The sequence below is a fragment of the Typopeltis vanoorti genome, chromosome 3 (assembly GCF_054136105.1).
Source record: "Typopeltis vanoorti isolate ZY-2024b chromosome 3, IOZ_Tvanoo_1.0, whole genome shotgun sequence".
Taxonomy (NCBI): domain Eukaryota; kingdom Metazoa; phylum Arthropoda; class Arachnida; order Uropygi; family Thelyphonidae; genus Typopeltis; species Typopeltis vanoorti.
Genome location: NC_143551.1, coordinates 57,626,039 through 57,640,209, shown reverse-complemented (window position 1 = coordinate 57,640,209; position 14,171 = coordinate 57,626,039). Strand labels below are relative to the sequence as shown.

Below are 14,171 nucleotides of genomic sequence, written 5' to 3'. Positions count from 1 at the left end.
CTTTAATTTATAGATACCAACTCTATAGAAATCCAATATATGCCCAAACTTTAAAATATTGCTTTTTATATTTGTAGCAGTTTGCCAAAAACTTTGATAAATATTTTTGATGATATTCAAAACAAGGCAATTCAGCTAACTGATCCCTCTTGTAAAACTAACTCTGACCATCTCAAACAATTTGTTGTTTAATGCCTTTTCTGCAGGACTGCATTATGCAAGCCCCACATTACCCGAACAACAAGCAACATTATTTTCAGTAGGTAACAAATCCATTCATTCATCCATCCATCATTCTTCCGATTTTCATTAAGACTACCATAACACATTTGGGCCTCCCTCGATGAGTCTAAGGACTCCCTGGATTCGCCCGTAATAATAATAATAATAATAATAATAACATATACACAGCTGTCCAAAATCCATTTGCAATTCAACTGCTAACTCATTGAATCTGCACCACCTTTCTTTCATTTCATGTAATTCTGTTGAAACAACCTCCTTTATGTGGTGTTCAGGCAATACATATATACAGGGCCTGAAAAATACACTCACCTATAGCAAGCAGTTGCAGACAGGAAAATATAAGAATATTTTTTATTTAACAATTTTTTTTTAACTTTAAGAAAACACAGAAGGGGCAATTATAATAATAATCCCCGTAGTGCAATTGGAAGAACAACAGTACATTGTGTTATCCGACTGGAAAAGATCCAAGTTCAATTCTCATTGTGATGAAAGGAATTTTCATATGGGTTTTCTTTTTTTCAATTGAAGGTGAGTTAGCCGATCTATTACAGCAGTAAGAGGGTGTTTTTTACTTCCAGAAACTTGGGTGTTTCATCTCGCACACACAATTTACAAACAAAAAATACTAGTGATGGTGGTGGGTAGTAGATGATGTTGTGTGTAGATGGTGGTAGTGATGCTCTGTGGAGATGGAGAGTTGTAGAGTGCCCTCCCTCAATGAGTCCTTGAGAGGTGTCATGTAATAATAAAAATATTTTCCAAAAAATAAATGTTGTTTTTACTTTTCTTCCTATTCTTATTATTTATTGACTTCTCCTTCTTGGAATGGTTCTCACATAAAGAAAATGTTCTCAAATTATGATACAGTTTTCTTTATGAAACTCCTATTGACTTATTGGAATATATCATTACAAGTATACTGCTTAGAAAGAAGTCAACAGACACCCTCATAGGCAAGGTACATCATGCTATTAATGAATAACATGTTTGTAGTCGATATAAACTGGAGGAATATGATGCTCCCAAGTCAGTGCAACTGCATCCAGGTGAAATGGCTGTGAGAAGGGAACTGATAGAGTTTGAAAGAGGCATTATGATAAGATGCCATGTTGCAGACCTATCCATTTGGTAAACTGTTAACAAATTGGGCCATCACAGGTCAACAATCAGTGATAACATGCTGAGATGGAAGCACAGGGAGTAAATCGTAAGTGCTACCCACAGTGGACAACCCACCACACTCAAAACAGGACTGCAAGGTGCTATGAAGGAAAATATGTAAAAACTGCCATTCATTGGCTGTCACATTGAATACGGAATTCTAGGAATCGAATGGAACATGAATCTGCACAAAAACATTCAGAACATGGGTTTCCATGGTAGGACTGCATTATGCAAGCCCCACGTTACCCAAACAACAAGCAGCATTATTTTCAGTAGTGCAAAAAGCATGTACAGTGGGACCAACAAATCATGCTCTGCTCTCTACCAAGCAGATGTACAGGAGTGGATATGTTGGATGCCAAGTGAACATCTGTTACCAGAGTGCGTAACCCCCAACTATGAAATTGAGAGGTGGCAGTGTGATGGCATGGTCCTGTTTTTCCTGGTTTGGCCTCGGACCTCTGTTTGTGGAACTTTGAAAAGTATCTGAATATTCTGGACAATGCAATGCTTCCTACTTTGTGGCATTTCTAAAGAACTGACCATTGTCTCTTTCAGCAAGACAATGCTTTGCATGATAAAGCTGCTACTGCTGTAACTATGTGGTTTGTGGATATAAACGTCACCACACTTGACTGGTCTCCACAGAGACCTGATCTCAACCCTACTGAACATCTGTGGGAGGTTCATGTGAGGTCAATGGATGTCCACTCCAGGACCTCATGACATGCCTACAGGAAGAATGGCCCAAAATTCCCATTGATTGCTATGGTACATTTGTGGAAAGTATGTCTCCCCCATAGAATTGCAGTAGTCATCGCAGAGAAAGGAGCTCCTACATCTTATTAAGGTAGGTGCATGGCAGTTTGCTCACATTATGGTGTCCATTGACTTCTTTCCAAGCTCTGTCTCTCTCTCTCTGTGTGTGTGTGTGTGTGTGTGTGTGTGTGTGTGTGTGTGTGTGTGTGTGTGTGTGTGTGTGTGTGTGTGTGTGTGTGTGTGTGAGAGAGAGAGAGAGAGAGAGAGAGAGAGAGAGAGAGAGAGAGAGAGAGATGTATATAAAGAAATCAAGATCAAGCAATACACATAGATATAAAGTGATTCCTAAGGACTACAACCTATAGTATACTTCAAATAAGAATATTAATAATTCTTTCTCTCTTAACTTGTGTCCATCCAAGGCACTAACATGCTATAGGTTCTGAAACCTTTCGTGTGTAGGATATACAGTGATCTCTCAATTATCCAACCTTCAAATGAATTATTCAATGGGTTAATTAAATGGGTTAGCATGTTAATTGACTTCTGATGCAGCACCATGTAATTGTTTCTTCAGTAACCCTAACCTTCAATTATCCAACTACCTTCCTACTGTGCAAAACAAAAATAGATGATACCATAATGCCAGCAAAGGTTGGTCGATTGGTAGAGCCTCTGCTACTAATGGCTCAGCAAAAAGTTAAGCAAGTTTGAGCACGGTCAGTAGCTGGAAGGGGTCAATCATTCGATGCTATTGGCATGCTCTCCCTCGATGAGTCTTTGGACTCCCTGGAGGTGTCACATAATAATAATAATCTCATCACTGAATAAGTTGAATGATTGTGTAAGGGAGATGGTGAATTGTAGTGGAGCAGTGCACTCCCACGATGAGTTCTTTGACTCCACTCCTTACAGGTATCACATAATAATGATAATAATAATAACATTGTTATAAGCCCAATATAAAATTATAATATGGTTATCCTATTAAAGAGATAGGTGTAGGTCCTAAAAGCTGATAACCCATATTCTGAACACTTTAGTGAAGAATGCTTGGCTCCATATGTTAATGATGCTTACAGTAATTGTTATTTAAATTATTACTTTAGGAAAACAAGAATCAGAATCATGCAATATTCTATTGCATGATTCTGATCCTGGTCATGTGTCTACATACCTTCCCAACTGAAAATATCTCAAGTAAAAATTAAAATATGTATAGAAAAACCAAGTCTAAAATGTTTTATTATTATTATCATCATCTCCATGGAGTCTCCAGGCATCTCCATGGAGTCTGAAAACTCATCTCAGGAGACCCAGACTATCTGCACAATATCTATCATTCCTCTTCTTGAACTCATTGACAGATGAAGCACTCACAACTGAGTCAGGCAACACATTCTATTCATTCACCACTCTCTCCAAGCAATAAATCTAGTCCTCACATCTCTTTTAACCACACTCTTACTGAATTTCCAGGGATGACTTCTTGTTCTTCCACCACTATCCCATTGCTGTACTATTTCACCTGCATCAATCTTATAAAAACCTTTTAGTAACTTAAATGTTTCTATCATATTCCCTCTTCTCTGCCTATCAACCAACCTACGTAATCCACAAATTCTCAATCTACCGCTCATCAACTTGATCACTTGCCTCTGAATCTCTTCTACCACTTCCTCATCTCCAAGGAATCCAGGTGACCAGAACTGAGAACAGTAATCTAGATGTGGACGTATCAATGTCTTATAAAAAGGAATAATAACGTCTTTATCTCTGCATGTTAGTGTGTTCTTCAATAGCCAAGTAATTCTATGCACTTAGACACCTTAGCAATATGACCTTTGAACTTCAGCCTCTCCATCCACCAACTCCCCCAAATCTCTAGCCTCATCAATCTCTTGGAGTACAGTTCTATCAGTGTGGTACACAGCTTGTAATCTTTTAATCCCAAAATGCATAACTTTACTTTTCCCACACTGAACTGACATCCATTATCTTTTGCCCATATTGCCAACTTATTTAAATCATCCTGCAAGCTCTCTATATCAGCAAACAACTGAATATTTCCCTTCACATCATTTCCTATATCATTTATGTACAAATTAAACAATAACGGTTCAAATACAGAGCCTTGTGGAACACCACTGGTTACCTGTTTCATCCTGGATTCTGCTCCTCCATACACTATTTTTTGGTATCTATCCATGAGCCATTCCCTTATCCACATCACCAGTCTAATAACCATCCCCATTTGTTCCAATTTGCATAACAGTATTCCATGGGGTATCCTGTCAAAAGCCTTAACAAAATCCAGCAGTATCACCGTGTAGCCATTCCCCTTGTCCAAAGCAGCTGCCACTCTATTACAGAAAGTTGATAAATTACTAAGGCAAGACTGACCTTTAACAAAACCATGCTGGCCTGCATAGAATATCATATTCTTATCTACCCATTCCTGAATTCTGTCTTTAACCAACTTTTCCAATACTTTTACCACCACTCCCAAGATTCAATTCCTATTGCTCTGTAATTTGCTACTGCATTCTTAGAACCTTCTTTGTGCAAAGGAACTAATTTATCTTCCTTCCACTCCCTAGAGGCCTTACCAGTGCTCAAACTTAAGTTAAATAGTCAAGTAAGAGGCACTGACAATTCCCTCGTACCTTCACATAATACCCGAGCTGATATCACATCCAAACCTACAGCAGTATTTGTGTTTAAATTCTGCAATATCCTAAGTACCTTGGATTCATTAACTTCAATTCTCATTCAGTCTATCACCCAAGTGAGAAATGTTCTCACTTGGGTGACAGACTTTTGAAAAGTGGTCACTCAATAACTCTACTATTACATCTGACTCAGTCATGTTGATACCATCAGTGCTCACTAAAGTTATCTTTCCAAAGTCATTCTTCCTTTTACTTGCCACCAGTGGCAGCCCGTGAAGTTTTAAGTGACGGTGCTGCCTATACAAAATAATTTAAAAATAATAATTTTTTTCCTAATCAGTAACCAATTTATTAATAAATAAATCTGTAGATTTATTTATTAATAAATAAATTTTATTAAATTTTATTCGACACCTGGAGGTGTCAAATAAAAATTTCACACCTCCAGGTTCTTTTAATATTAACATTTCTATAGAATAACTACAGAAATGTTATTCTATAGTTATTTTCTTTTTTTGCAGTTCACACCTAATACTATTACTCACTTGGCATTATTATTTGCTTATAGGAGAAAGAATAATATCCAATAATATAAATAAATCTACAGATTTATTTATTAATAAATTGGTTACTGATTAGGAAAAAAATTATTATTTTAAAATTATTTTGTATAGGCAGCACCCTCACTTAAAACTTCACGGGCCGCCACTGCTTGCCATGTAGTGAAAGAATTCTTTGGAATTTCGTTTGACCTGCTACGCTAAGGTCTTCTCATAATCTGATTTAGCCTTACTCACTATGCTGGCAACCTTTCTGACCTGAACTACTGCTTGTGAATGTACTGATCACTTATCTCCTTGTAAATCCTCTATAGCCAGGCCAGCATATTGCCAGCCCGGCTGGCCGAGTGGTTAGCATATCTGCTCTCCAGCCAAAAGGCTGCGGGTTCGAATCCTGCTGTTGTCATGGATGTTTGTGATTGTAGAAATACTAGTGGTGGTGGGTGGTAGATGGTGTTAGTGTTGTTGTGATTAGTTGTAGTTGGTGGAATAAGTAGTAGAGACAGAGTTGTAGAGTATGTACTCTCCCTGGATGAGTCCTTGGACTCCCTGGAGGTGTCAAATAAAAATTTGACACCTCCAGGTTCTTTTAATATTAACATTTCTATAGTTATTCTATAGAATTTTCTTTTTTTGCAGTTCACACCTAATACTATTACTCACTTGGCATTATTATTTACTTATAGGAGAAAGAATAATATCCAATATTGTATTACAGAAAAGCAGCAAAAATAATGTTTGCCTTTTGAAACTTAATAACGTAAATATCATACAAACGTTTTCAAACAAATGCTAAGGTGGGGGAGGGGGGAGGCTCACAGAAAAACAACCATCACTTCTTTCAAATGCACATAAGCGTACATAATATACAAAAGTTAGTAGCCTTTGGCTATTCACTTGAATAGGGCTGTTTATTAAAAACAGATAGACAGAAAGATTAGAGATTAAGTGTGTAATAAAAAATTCATCTACGATGTTTTCAAAAAAATGTTGACCTTATGGAAAGCGTTAATGGAATAAAAATCTAATTACAAAAATAAAACAACCGAATAAACAATTCAGCTGCGATATTTTCAAGCAATCACATAAGGTTTTTTTTCTCAAATAGACATTACTGGAATAAAGATCCTATTAATCTCCTTAGTTACAAAAATATAACAAAATTTCTCATTATGTCACTGCGTGACATGAAGTTTGTGAATATGAAATAAAGTGGGTCTAATACTAAAATAGCATGTATGAAAAGTAGATCGCTTTTGTTAAATTAAATCCACAATATTTATGGATCTCATAAGAATGACTGTCTTCAAAAGAGTTATAGAGTTAATTGACGTCTACTTTTTTCGTGATTTTGCAGACCAAATATACAAGTTAGCTTATATACAAACTATCAATATATTCTTCGAAAAAGAAACATTTTCAAATTAGGACACTTGACGTTCAGAACAAGCCAATCACACTAAACAGTGATCACACTTACCACAATTTGTTGGCAATGGACGCCAACCGGATTGGATACCCTTAAGACCAACGAAAGAGCTAGACAATTTCTTTCAACCAATGAGTTGTCTTAATCAGTTTGGAGCACAACAATATAACTTCCCTTCCAAAGTAAAATATTTTAGTAGTAAGAAGATCAAGAAGGCATTTCAATGTGATTTGTTTAACTAAAAATACATAGAAAAGCTAACAAACTTCTCTTCTATAACAAACTATGCCAAGAATTTCCCCCGTCTTCCATAGATTCATTGACATAGAGCGCCACCTAATTCAATAAAGATAATAAAAATGTTTTAAGTTAACTGCGAGGTATTGTTTTCCTAGGTCAGCTACCGTGAATGATAAGATCCATTACATATCTCAGCTATAGCGGACATTTATATTGAAAAATTGAAACATGATAAGTAATTTAACAATAAAAATATCAGATGTATCAATTAGCTATAACTAATCGTATTTGAAAAATAAATTTAGCATACTCTGAAGAAATAAGGATGTTTTGATTCCATTGTCGAAGACTTTGATCTGGCCCCATATGGATTACTGTGCACAGATTTGGTCGCTAGGTTTTGAAAACGATAATAAGATGTTGAACAGAGTTCAGAGACGATTCGCTAAGTTGGTATCTGGTCTCTGTAATATGGAATATGAGCACAGATTGAGACAATGCAAATTACAGAGACTAGTGAATAGAAGAAAGAGGGGAGACATGATGAAGACGTATAAGTTGGTAAGGGGTAATTACCAGATTAACGTGGATGAGATTTTTTCATAGAACATCTGAAGACAGGGGGAGAACGAGTGGCCATTCCTGGAAGCTGTGTAAGGTGTGTATGAGCAAGAAGGGTGAGGAGTAGATTTTTTGCATGGAGAGTGGTGGTGATTGGAATGCATTGCCTGAGAGTGTGATGAGTGCAGGGACTGTGAATGTGTTTAAGTCGAGGTTCGATGAGCTATGGATATAGGAGTGAGACCTCCCACGATGAGTCTCCGAATGCATCGCATCATGCGTGTTTAAATATAGATTTTATATGAAGCCTCAGAAATTCTTTAAGTAAATGTCCATTTTTGAACATTTGCTTCATGTTGGACAACAAATACATTTTCTTTCTACTGAAACTTGTGTATTCCACTCAGTAACTCAGAAATATCCTTTCTGATTGTACAATGAAACATGTAGAGAATTCATGACTAAACGAACACACATAGCCACCATAATAAGTTTTAATAAGTAAATATTTCATCCTAAGCATCATAGGACATCGTTAGTACAGTTCAAGCAATACTAGGAATAAGGTACAGTTGGGGTGCATGATTAGAATTGAATCCCAATATGCATGCAGTAGCGTCTTATAGAATTAAATTAAAATATATCTGGAGGAAAAATTCCATTGTAATCATGCTCCCTAACTGTATGTAAGTCCTAGTATTGTTTGAATTAACTGTACTAGCGATGTCCTATGATACTTAGGATGAAATGTTTACTTATTAAAACGTATTACTGTTGTAACAGGTGTTTGTTTAGTCATCCTTCCTGATGTTTTTTTTTCTCCAAAGGGAGCAAGCAGAATTCATTTAAACAACCAAATAAAATAAGAATACTGTTAGCTGTAATGAACTTTATTAAGACTAGTAGACAGCCAGTCCCAATCCCAATCCCACAAACATTGATTGGTAGTAAACGAACTCTCAAGAAATCAAAGCATTATGGTATGTAGAGATGTGGCGGTTAAAAACCTAAGTTTAAGCCCAAAACCTGACCTTACCCTTTCCAGAGATGAATTAGCTTGGGAACCAGCCAAAGATAGACAAAATAAGTTCTTCTACATGGGAACTAAAATCGAATTTTAGAAATATCAGTCAGGATATCCGCCTAAGATTGAAGAAGTTCTCTGCCATAATCCTGTTACCAATAAGTTTGCATTTCCATAGATTCGCAAGTCACTCCCTAAAGGAACCAGATGTATCTTATAAAATGAGCAGAAAGAAGCCAAAAGCACTCACTGTAATGTTATAGATATGTATCCACCTATAATGAACCTTAATTCTTCCCTAACAGTTGTGGTCCTTGGCAGATATAATCAGGGACTCTTCTCCAATTGTGTCTATACTGATCGACTGAACAGAACAAAAGTTTTTGATGATTATTTTAATTACGAGTATATTAGTGTCTCTGAAGATGAACAATATATATCAGCATAATATGCATTCTTGCAAGAAAATTAGGAGTATCCAATAGAGTTTGATTTGCTCTTCAAATGGACCACAGATTGCAAATGATCTCTGCCTATAAAAGTACAGATTCTGAGACATCACTTCATGCCGGCGTCTTGGTAGACTGATAGTAAACGAACTCTCAATAAATCAAAGCATTATGGTAAGTAGAGATGTGGTGGTTAAAAACCTAAGTTTCAGCCCAAAACCCGACCTCGGTGGAGTTGTCATATTTTCAGTACCATCAGGAAAGTACAGCAAGTCATCGCATTTTAGAATTTTCTTTGAGATAGCAGCCCTGTGGAGGACTTGAAGCCACACAGTTGTAGTTTAAGGGCGTACGTTGGCTTAATGTATCAACTTTGCACTTACGATAGTGTCTCTGAAGATGAATAATATATCAGCATAATAAGCATTCTGGCAAGTAAATTCCGAGTATCCAGTAGAGTTTAATTAGCCCTTCCAATGGACCACAGATCTCAAATAATCCCTGCTTATAAAAACACAGATTCCGACAACATTACTTCATGCTGACTTCTTGGTAGATCGGTGGAATAGTCATATTTCCAGTACCAACAGGATTGCACAGCAAGTCATCACTGCTTAGATTTTTTTTTTTAACTAGTAGCCGTGTGGAGGACTTGAAGTCACACAGTTGTAGTTTAAGGGCGAACGTTGGCTTAATGTATCAACTTTTCACTTACGACGCAGTTTCAGGAAACAGGATCCATTATGAGAAGAGATGTCTAAGGTCACCTAGGGCTGCATCAATCAGAACAGGCCGCTGACTAGCTCTAATAGTAAGTTTTAACTTACAATGTCCTGTCAGCAATTGTCTTTTCAGGTTGCCGTGAATACAAGTGAAAACATTTCTAAAGGAAGCCAGTGGTTTGTATCCCAAGAACCAAAAATAAAAATAAAAGCCGTAAGGTTTGTCGAAACTAGTGCTATGAATATAAAATTGTAGCTCTGAAATACAGAGTACAGTTTTGTCCTCTGATGACTCACTTTTACCTACAAACAGATTCCTGAACGTTATTTGATCTTAAGAAGAACGAACATTGTACCATTCCCATATATGATATTCCGTATACATGAAACATAAGAAAAGTGGACACTTACAGTCAGGGAGTATTCTTGAGTAGGTTGGAACAACGATCAATGGCGGCACCTCTCTTCATCTGTTTAGATATGCATTAACTTCGCAGCGGTACTGAGAATATATCCTTGAACCATATGTGCAAATTTATATTGTTGCAATTGGCCAAGATTTCTTTTTACTCATTACAGTTCCACTGTCAATAGCGCTGAAATGGTGAGAGAATATCTGGAAATTGAAGGCATCCAATGACTGCGATGACCAGTACAATCAAGAGATATAAATCGAACCCGAATGAAATACACTTGGGAGAGGGAATTGCACTGCATGCCGACAGCCACCGACTTGGCCACTTGATGAATTAAAAACTGCTTTGCGGAAGATTTTGATTTTTTTGATTTTTTTTTCTTTTTTTTTTCAACATAACCTTTTTGACATTCTTATATCGAGAATGGTTTATCAATGTTTAGCCTATTTAACCAGTAGGGGAATCACATGCCATACTGACATGGTCGTATGGGACCACGTGTTCTAGCATATTGTGTTAACCTCTATAATGGAATCTTATTTTTAGGGAATTCTTATACTTTCATTTGTGATGTTCTTTACACCTATCTGGCGTTACTCGCTGTCACCTGATTTCATTATTCTCTTATTGTGCACTACCATATTCCAAATCTTAACTACTTCACCTGAAGCTGACAGAGTTACATCACATTTATCTGTTTTGTAAATTTTGTAGAACAGTATATAAGACTATGTTGTTCTGACTCTAATCCTACGGGTGGATGATACAAAATGAGCCTTCCATTGACACGTTTTGGCATGTTTAGGCAGTTCTGGTGGTGTAGAGAATATGTGTTCTATAAACGTATTGTTAGACAAAAAATGTATAGTGACTGAAATAGTTTGAGAAGCATTGCCCTATAGAATATTTTATGAGTAAAAGCTTTACAACATCAATAAATGTCATCGCACCTTCTAAAGAAAATTATGAGAGAACAAAAATATAGGCATCAACACAGAATATTTTCTGTTCTCCCAATTTAAAAACCTTACATATTTCTCAGTGAGCAGAAATGTTTGCAATCAGATCCTTTCTCCTACATCTGATGGATTTAAAAATCCTGGAAGAAAGAGGTCCTATGTTTTTTCCACGATTTCGATAATTGCTGTTACAGCACCAATGGTATATATTTCACTGAAAGATTGCAAAACACACACACACACACACACACACACACACACACACACACACACACACACACACACACACACACACACACACACACACACACACACACACACACACACACACACACACACACACACACACACACAACAATGCTATTAATAAAACCCTGCTGAACTTTTCATTACCTAACTTTTCATTACATTACATAACTTTTCATTACATTTTGAAATGAAAATTTCATTTCAAAACAGAAAACTGTTCCTACAAAATAACCAAATGTATTTACCTTTGAATGCGAACCACTAGTCGAGTGTCCAGCAAGTTAGCATTTCTTTCCTTTCGTTCAGTGTATTAATGTTACTGCATGGCAACTGACAGGAATCCTATTTCTGTGGATTCGTTACAGACCTCTTTCTCTTCAGAAACTACATATCACAAACTGTTATTACAACTCGTTTTGTATTATCAGTGTCATCTGAGCTATTTTTCCGTTTAAAGAAGATACAAGTGTACTTATCCATAGTTGAAATATATTTGCTCGAATATAACTCACCCTCGCGTATAACTCGCATCCCTGATTTCACTTTTCGAAAAAAGAATTAAAACGTTTTGCATATACCTCACACATAAAAAAAAGCTTAAACACGTTCACGGCAGGGCATGCCCTGTTCGATAGCCATTATACTGCAGAGGCAAGCAAAACAACTCCTTTTATTATATCAGTGAATAAAGTACAAGCACTCTGTGTAATATATTTCTCAACAAATAGTGCAATCAGAGACAACGGGGATAAAAACGACACTAATGAATGAATGAATGATATGTCCCCACATACAGTAACTATGCTGTATAGACTGAAGCAAAACCATATGCTTCTCCGGCAAACACAGTATCTAACTAAAAAATATTGTTATGAATTAGATGTGTGTGAGTTCGCTTGCCGCAAAGCAGCAATAAAATTCAACCGATCGTGTTAAAATTCGTAAACGTGTTAAAACTAAGAAATATATATATAGTGAATGTTGTTATTGCAATTTCACATATTATTGGAATTCTGTTGAAGAGAGTTAGCATTTCAACTCAGTTGTCGACTTGCGTTTATCTTTCCGTCGTGCGATCTTTTGTTAATACTGCACCAATCATATGCACGTCTTAATAACTTGCCATTTCTGTCTGTTTCACGTTAGACTTAGTTACCGTAAAGGAAGAAAAGTCACAAAACAGAAAAATGTTCCAGGGCTGGACCCAGTGCATAAAAATGTACCTGGCCTGTGGCCCCGAAGGACCCTTCTGAGGTTAACCACTGCCATCCAGTGAAGAAACGGCAGACTAGTGCTGCTACCTCTTGGTGAATATACAGGATGAGAAGCATTAGTCTCTGAGAGAGAACACCTATATGCTAGAGTTCGACTAATTAGAGAACTGGTCGAAAAAAGAATTTATGCATCACAAAAATTAACCACCAGATGATTACCCATGCTACTGGCCAAGACATCTAAAGACGCCAAAGTTATCATGGAGACGAAGTGCATATTAAAATTGTAATATCATTGGTAATACATCGAAATATATGATGGTTATGAAGCATATAAAGATGTATATTTGATCCATAATTGCCGACAAGGTGGTTAAAATCCTTAAAAACATTAATATGAACATTTAGAAAATATCAATAAAAAGGCTTTACATAAAAGAGCGTTCCAAAATGTTAAAAATTTACTGATGTGAATAGTCAATTTACTGGTTAATATACCTACTCTCCAAGAACAGGATGTGAGTCGAATCTTACCATAGGCATATATATCCGAAAATGTTATTAAGCAGAAGATGAATTTCATTTCCCTATCTCAGGCCATTGCTGCATATCAGAGGAGCAATTTGGCGTGTAATACTGGATCTCCAGTGTAGGTTCCTGGATCATGTAAAAATAAATAAAAAGGTATATGCATAGTGGCTCAAAAGTTCATACGGGGTTAAACTTTTAATTTATTATTTATTTATTACTTTTATTCTTTTTGTTATAATGAAATGCAGAACCGATGTAGCTCAGAGGAAATGGCACTAGGCTACCCAAAGATAGACTTATAGTTCAAGTCTAGTCGCTGACTCAAGGAACTTTTTCTAAGCCTATTTACGACAGGTTCCCGAGTTAATCGATCTCTGGTATGGGCAAGCGGGGTTTTTTTACTGGAAACTAGGGTTTTTTGTGCCGTAAACTCAAGAATTTTCACCGTAGAACCCACATTATTTTAGAGAATAACATATCCTGTTAGGGTTACGTAACAAGAGATGCAGCACATGTTTGCCAGTCTCTCCATCCATGGCTGCCTATAATTAATGATAGACATGAGCCAACGATCTCTGATTGGCTAATGGTAGAGATTGAACTGCTCACTCAGTCTCCAAAAGCTAGACAGGGTTTAAAGGACTTGCTTACTCCCTATAAAGAAGTAAAAGGCGTTTGCTCATTATTATTATTTATTATTATGAAATGCCGAACCTAGAGAATTTTTCATTAGTTATGAAAAACCACTGATTAAATGCCAGCCATTTTCGTCTTCAAAAACGGGGGATAGCCTTTCTATGACTTGTTTTAAGTCATAGAAATTCCATTGAGGAAATGAAAATTTTTTAAGTCAGATGTTAATGTTTCTGGTTCCAGCGCGTTAATTTCTGCAAGAATGTCCCCTTCGGCTGGCACATTGTCTGGAGCTCGTTGACATACATACTTACCATCATGTAACACTATAAGAAAAAGT

General features: G+C 36.6%; 1 protein-coding gene across 3 annotated transcripts in view; it reads right to left on the bottom strand.

Annotated features, from left to right (window-relative positions):
• The window catches only part of Nf-YC (nuclear factor Y-box C), a 211,168-nt gene extending 204,041 nt beyond the window's left edge, over window positions 1-7,127 (bottom strand). For all 3 annotated transcript variants that reach the window (XM_090415626.1, XM_090415627.1, XM_090415628.1), the window contains exon 1: window positions 6,885-7,127. The gene's annotated coding sequence lies outside the window, so the exon portion shown is untranslated. The remainder of the gene's footprint in view (window positions 1-6,884) is intronic.
• Between the last annotated feature and the right edge of the window lie 7,044 nt (window positions 7,128-14,171).